Raw genomic sequence first — 8,106 nt, forward strand, 5'->3', positions numbered from 1 at the left:
ATACAATATTTAAGGTTACATAAATAATCATGGAATTTTCATTGATATTCATAAAATATTCATAAATATATGCACATAAAATAATGAATAAACTATTTTATTAAATAAATAATAAATATCCTATTACATCTCATGCTTCTAGGACACTATTCCCAACAGCAACTACTTCAGCTACTCAATGCTGCTTCTAGCATCACCTGTGAGGGGTTTAATATTTATAAAAACAAAATAAAACGTGAGCAGAAGGCCTAGTAGGATGTAATTTTAAATAAACTTTATAAACAAGTAAATAAATGAATAAGCAAGTAAATAAAGATATTTAGTTCCAACACAACAGCCAGGTTAATAATGTGCATTTAGTGTTATAAATTACTTACACAACCGCAACACAAGCCTTATCACCACCGTAGGGCCCAGTCTGGGTTCCGGGTTCTGCCCCCGAGGATACTCGCTGTATATGTGATGCCTAGATTTCTCACATACTAGTTGGCCAATGCATTGCATGATTTTACATTTATATGCATATGAGTTATATGTTTTATCTGTCATCAAGGTGCATGATCAGGTTGATAATGTGCATTTAGTGTTAAATTTGTATATTGTATTCATAAGTTACAGGTTTGCTTGAAGGTGAATCCGGTAAGTGGGAATGAAGAAAAAGAAGTTTAAGGATGATTTCATATGGAACTTGATAGGTAACGGAGCTCAAATATTTTAAAAGTATAAAAAAATGAGTAAAAATGGTTGACTTTAGATGTATCGAGAAGGTTTACTATGCGTTTTGTTGGGTGAATAGACCATAATATAGTAAGGGACATTTTATAATGAGTATATAAGTGGATAAGATTTATTACGAAGGGCTGACTTGAGTTCCACATGAATTATAGGGTGGGACTACTTTAAAAACCCTAGTTTGATTCAATTTTCAGCGTATGGGCTTTCAAGCCTAGATTAGGGTTTTCGGCAGTTATTATTGCTTTAGAAGTTCATTAGGGTATGTTTTATAATGTATGGAAGGTTTTAGAAATATTAGTGTAAAGTTTTGATTATGAATGGTTTAAGATTTGTAGATGACATCTATAACATACAAGAAATCGGTATGAGCACATACGCTTGATTTGGTAAGAAAAATGATAGGTTGTGACTTAAGGTGTACTTGGGCTTTTGTATAAGTGTTTTACACTTTAAAGAAAGAGGTTAGCTGCTGGAAATTTGACACAAGGGCAGCTTAGGTGAGAGTACTTCATGGTGAAGTACTTAAAGTGGTTGCTAGGTTGTTTAAAAAGTTTATTAAGCAAGTAGCTTAAGCTATCAGCCCTAAAAACTCTAAGTCTGACTATCAACCTCTGAAAAACTCCATTTCCATTAAGCCTCAAGTGAGGATAAGAGAAATCTTTGGTGGTTTAGTAAGTTTTGGGTGCTTAATTGCAAGAAAACTCAAACTGGGCTAAGGTAAGCCACTGTTTAGGTATTCAGTATTGTTCCATTCTGTTCAGGGGGTTTTCCTTTGAATTCGACTATAATATTTGAACCACACGGTCTCTTATATGTCAGGAGGATCTTCATAAAAGGGTATAATCAAATTCAATAGGAAAGTGGTGGTTTGAGGTTCGTTTGTGGAAGCTGTCCAGAAACAGGACTATTTCAAAACCGGTTCAGGTTTGTACATGGTTACCTAGGCTAGAAAGCTTCTTTTGATCTGAATTTCTCAGGGCAGGCTCATTTATATGTTAAATAAATTCCATGAACACAGTTTTTGCAAGTTCAATTTGATTTGGGAGTTATAACCTAAAATCTGAGGTTGGTCCAGTTTGTGGTATTGGATGAATTTGTGGTTTCAAGATGTTTTATGAATTTTGGTGAATTTAAATTTGTTTAAGTTGCAGAACAGGTGTTTCTATGCTTTAGGGAGTGTTAAAATGAAGGGGAAACTCTACTAAAATTTTTAGAAAAAAATTTGATTTAATTTGGATAAAAAATGAGAGAGTTAGGCCATGTTTTGGTGCTGCCCGTGCACCAAGCCACACCAGGCACACGCCTGGCCTAGTGGGCGCGCGCTGTAGGCCACACAGGCATGCCTGTGTACACGTAAGTAGGCCAGGGGCACCCAGCCAGGTACGCCCTTGGGGCTGCTTGGCCAGGACGCGGCCTGACTAGGCCAAATGGCATAGTCAAGGGTTTTCAGGGCCCCGAAGTCCCTTTTTAAAATATTATTTTAATTATTTAAATATTTAAAAAAATTAGTAAAAATTAGGAAAATGAGCTCCTTAATACATAATTATTAGTGATTGTTGGTCGGGTGATAATGTTAGTTAAAATACTCAATTTTTCAGACGAGTGGAACACCGGATTCCCTGAGAGGATACGAGAGAGCCTCAATATCAATTCTAAGGCTCAAGGTAAGTAGAATATCACATGTATCACCATAAAAGTCGTGCATATACTATGTGATTCAAAGTTGTGACATGTGAGTATATGAGACATGTGTTATTGATGTTAGAATAACCATGCATGCATGACATGATGTAAAGATATGTACCATTGAACATAAAATGAAAAGAATGAATATTATAAGTGAAGAGAGAGTTAAATGATGGTTTTGTAGTTCTTGACAGGTTTTGTGTCTCTAAAGAGACTGCCAGACCTCTTGCGGCGTGGGAAGCTTCTCCGATGATCACGGGGAAGGATTTGTGTTTATTATGATTAGCCCCACGTGACGGCATTTTATAATATAATTTGTGATCACTAGGTCGAAAGACCTTTATCTCAATAAAGACTTGCGGTGCGGGAAACTTCCTCGATGATCAAGAGGAAGAATTGGTTTTAAATGTGAAAAATGTGTTTTACCCCACACGACGGCATTTGATGTTATGAATGTTGTGGCCACAAGGTCCGATGAGGTATTTGGGATACCACCCTGTCTAAATAATTACGCGCATAAGATAAAAGAATGAATGAAAAGTTAAAATGTATGATGTTAACAAGTCATGAGCTCATGCATATTCTCATTGTTGCTATATCATGCATTATCTACTTACTGGGCTTTAGCTCACTTATTTTTATGGTGGTGCAGATGATGGTACATCTCAGCATTAGTTATGAACTAGATGGTTGGCTGGCGCAATCCTGAGGACTGAGACAGGTGTATATGGACAAACTGACCTGTATTTTGGAGGCCCTCATTGTACTTAGGGATTGTGTGAGCCCGTGGGGGTATACATAGTATAAGGCTGATCTTATTTTTGATAGATGTATTATATTGTATATATTTGGCCAGCCTGTTGGAGTATATTATACATATTTTGATTATCTTTGCTTGTTAGGAAGTTTAAAAAGTTCAAATTTGCCCGTATTTTTATACTTCATACGCATAACATGTTAGGTCAATTTAAGGGAAGGTTAAGAAGTAACACTACTTAATATGACTAATTGGATAATTTAGAGCCATATTAGGGGGGTTGTTACAGTATATCCTTTTTAGGCCATCAGCGGGCTTACCAGTTCGTAAGATATCTTATCTTAAGAAATCATTTATTAAAATTATGAAATAGTTCATTATGATTCCAATAGCAATTATCAAGCTATTGTGTTAAAGTACTTTTCTTTCACAAACATGTCATTTCTTTAAAATATTTGTAAGGCTAAAACTCTTTAAAACAGGTATCAAAGAAAATGACAAGGAATCCTACCTCTCAAGCACCAAACCTGTTACTAGCGTTGTGCTATTCCGGCTTCTGTTTCCTCAAAACCTTCAATCCAGTTCCTCAACTATCATTTACATAAAACAACGCTTTAGGTTTCACTTCTCATTCCTAAAGCAAATCAGTCTCAATTATACATTTCGATTTCCTATTAGTGTGCCTTAAATCCAATTCCAAGTTCATAAATCATTTAATGTTTCAAATCATCATTCTAAGGATTTTTAATCTCAAAACATGGATTAAAGATGCTAATCCATCTACTTTAGGTTCCCAAATGAAACTAAATTGGGTTCTCTTAAAAAATCAGGGTCAAACAGCCTTTTAAGATAAATCAACCCTTTTCCTCTGTCAACCGACCGACCAGTGACAGAGATATGCATCACCACCGGTCGGCTGGTGGTCTGCTAACCGGTCGACCGCATTGGTCGGCTGGTGGGGAACTGTAGGGCGAGGAAAACTCACTGAACCAGCTAAAAAACTTACAAATCCGAGTTTAATCCGAGACATTTCAAAGGAAAATGATGCTTAATATTTTTGTATAATAAATTTTTTCAAGCGTACGGTGTCAAGTTTTGAGTATAAGGTGAGTGAGTATCATCTCCACAGGGATTGGGTTTAGAATTACCGTTAAGTACCGCGATTATTGTAACTTAACTTTATCTAGGCAACCTAATAAGATGATGATTAAGAACTAAAACAAAATAAATATAAGAAAATAAAAATAAAGTATCTATACACAAATGGTCTAGGGACTTGATTTTGCTTTATTATTCCTATGTTCATCCTATTATGTAATCGCTAATCAATTTCATTCAATTCATTAATCAAGGCTCTAATGTCACCTCGTAACCTCTCTTGAGTGCCTCACAAGGAATTGTATTTAAATACCCAAAACAATATCCCTATTCGAAATGAATATTAAAACACAAATTAAGCTTCGCCTTTAGAATTAGAAAATAGGAATATTGATCGCCTCTCGGCCTCACAATGACCTAAATCCTAATTTGATTATCTAACCGTTGATCTCCTCTCGGTCTCACAACAACCTAGACTATGTTTCTCAAATCTAGATAAAGAACTCAATCTCTCTCGAGCATCAAATTTGCAATCTAAAAATCATCTAACTCATTGGCCAAATAAATTAGAAGCATTAAGCATAGAGAAACATAAATGAATTGAAAACGAAATTAAATTAACAATCAACAAAATATTCAAAACATAGTTCAAATAAAACTACATTAAGTCCTATATTTAATGTCTAGCTCAACATGGAAAAATAGATGGAAGAAGATGAAACCCAATATCCATTAAAGAGCTTCCAAGGACCTCCAAGATGAAGGATTTCGGCCTCCTTTTAATATTTTCTTCAGATTTCTGGGCTCCCTTTCTCAAATGGCAACTCTTTCCTGTTATACTACAACATTTCGGAGCTAGGGTTTCATACACGTGCTGCAGCCTGTGTGAAAATGCGCTGCAGCTCACATTTTTGGAAGAAAGAGCTCACTGTCGTGGGCTGAGGCGCGCTGCAGCGCCTATTGGGGCTAATTCTAGGCCCTTTAGGCGCGCTACAGCACCCATTGGGCGCGCTGCAGCACGCGGGTAGGCCTGTGGGCTTCTTTAGGTGATATATCGCCTATTTACAGGTGACATATCGCATGTTATTCTGTTATCTGCGCACCAGACTAAGGCAGGCGACATATCCCCTATAAGAGGTGACATATCACGTCTCTCGCTATTTTTTGCACACATGTTTATTCGATTTCACCCATTCCTGCTATAAGGTTTATTCGATTTCACCCACTCCTGCTATAGGTGGGTTGGAGCACACTTTCTTGCATTCCAAAGCCACCTCTTTTGTACCTTAAAATCCTCTTTCGCCTCCTCTTGTCATTGATTCACAAGTTAGGCAAATATTCTTCTTTTCTTCATGCAAAATCATCCAAGTTCACATTTATTTATAATTCCTATAAAAAGCACACAAAAGACATTAAACTAACAAAAATGCTTGAAAACTTACAAATATCAAGCTTAAAAGTACTTGATTTGTTGGTAAAAATACCTGTCATTAGAAAATTACTAAATCTAGGTTCCAAAGGATAAATCAAATCCAAAGAATCAAAAATTCCCAATTGTCATCATGATTTTACCCAAAATCTATCAAAATCCAATTTAAACTAAAAGTAAGTTTTTCTAACGAAAAAATTTGAGATTCAAGAGAAGTTTTTCAGAAATCTTACCCTAAATCCTTCTCTTGACATTGAAAACTCCTTAAAGTTCTTCTTTGGTTCAAGATTCGGAAGATTTGACAAATTTTTGAACGAGAGAGAGAGTGTGTGTGTGTGTTCGAGAGAGAGAGAAACAACAAAGAGAGAGTGAGAGAGAGAGAGAAACGATAGGGAGAGTGAGAGAGAACACACGTGAAGGAAAGAAAAAGAAAGAAAAAGAAAGAAAGGAAAAATCAAGATATTTTCAAAAGATATTTATAAAAGTAGACTAAAAAGTGTGTCTACACATATTTTTTAGGGTGAAAATATAAATACTGAAAATATTTAAATCCCTTAGAAATATTTTTAGAAATATTTAAATTTACATATCAAAAACATTTAATGAACATAATTATTTAATTAAACCAGATTAGGCACACTAATAAATCTCAATTATCTTAAGTAATCATGTTTAATTTCTTGAGGTGTTACACACTGTTCCGAGAGTTGGTAAAACAATCTCAGAATGTGATTAGAAGTTTGACAATTATGATAATATGATGTATAAATATGGGGGAATGGCTAAGAACGGGCTCTCTGGACTCTTTCTCTCTGATTGTAATATTTTCCTCAGAACTTAGTGAAGCTATCTGACAGTGGATGTAGCCTTTGAATTCTAACGGTGAACCACTATAAATTCTTATGTTGATCTTCTCTTAATTTTTTTTAATCACGTTATAATTATGTTTGATCTACACACAAACTACCATAACCCAGTTATTAATTTGTTGACGAAATTTCACCGTCAATAATAATAATAATAATAATAATAATAATAATAATAATTGTTGACGGTTTATTTTCGTCAATAAGATTACGCCGGATTACCACTCGGTTTCTCATTGGGTTATCGGTCAAAACTTAATAATTTTCTCGGTATATTCAAGTGGTTTAATAATTTTCTCGGTATATTCAAGTGGTTGTGTTTGCTTTTGAGGTATATTGTAAGATGTATTGATTTGTTCTTAAAACGGAAGTAAAGAGGCTCACGAATTTATAGTGGTTCACTCTATAAAAAAGAGCTACATCGACTAGTTCTTTGTATTTCTTCTTTTGTGCTCTTCAGCTTACAAAAAAGCTCTCTTTTCTCTATGGGGCTTTTTCCTTTTTATAGCTACAGATTACATATGAGCAGTGTTGGAAGTTCGGGTTGGCGGGCTGCCCGAAGCCCAAATTTTTTTGGGCTCGGGCGGGCAAGCCCATCTCCCGCCCGCCCAAGCTAGATTTTCGGGTTCGGGCTCAGGCAGCCCGAATTTGACACTAACTCTCTTGCCCGCTGCCGTCTAACCGCCCTATACCGCCGTCCCCCGGAATTTTTTTGAATTTTCCGACCATGCCGACCCGCCCGAATTGCCTGACCTGAAAATAAGCCCGAAAACCCGAATTTTACCCGAAGCCCGAGTTGCCCGATTTGCCCAAAACCGCCCGAAAATTTTAGTTGCTACAAATTGGGGCATTCCGAGAATCGAACTCAGGACCTCTCACACCCAAAGCAAGAATCATACCACTAGACCCAATGCCCATATTTGTTATTTAAATTTTTAACTTTTTAATTAAGGTAAACACACAATTCCTTAATAGAAAGAGCAAATTCCTATTTTAGCAGTTTAATATTTCAATTTTCACATTCTTGACCCTTTTTTATAATCAATCACATGATAAAATGATTCCTCAAAAAATAATATACACAAGGAAAGAAACACATTGCCATCACGTTTTTATTGTTTTTTATTTTTAAAAAGTGCTGTTTCTATATAATGCCAGTTTTGTTCTTATAGATACTCGTGTTTTTCTATTCTATATCACTCTTCTTTCTATCTTTATCTATTTTTCTGTTCACAATCTCTCCTCATCCTCTTAATTATCCTCTTTTTTCTTCAACTTTCTTCACTCTCTTTGTGACTCTATATCAAAGTAACTTTCTACTTGCATACCAAAGTAAATTGATAATTTATCAAAAGTCACTCAATGATTGGTTTGGTTTAATAACTTCATCGCTATTTGATGATCTCTATTTTAAAAGACCAGTCACTCAATGTTGATTGAAGCCTTGGTTTGCATTAAGGATTGGGATCGGGCCGATCAACATTTATAAGATACAATTTCACCGGCAAGCTAATAATGGATCGATGAATTTAATC

Source organism: Morus notabilis, unplaced genomic scaffold, assembly GCF_000414095.1.
Source record: "Morus notabilis unplaced genomic scaffold, ASM41409v2 Scaffold362, whole genome shotgun sequence".
Lineage (NCBI taxonomy): Eukaryota > Viridiplantae > Streptophyta > Magnoliopsida > Rosales > Moraceae > Morus > Morus notabilis.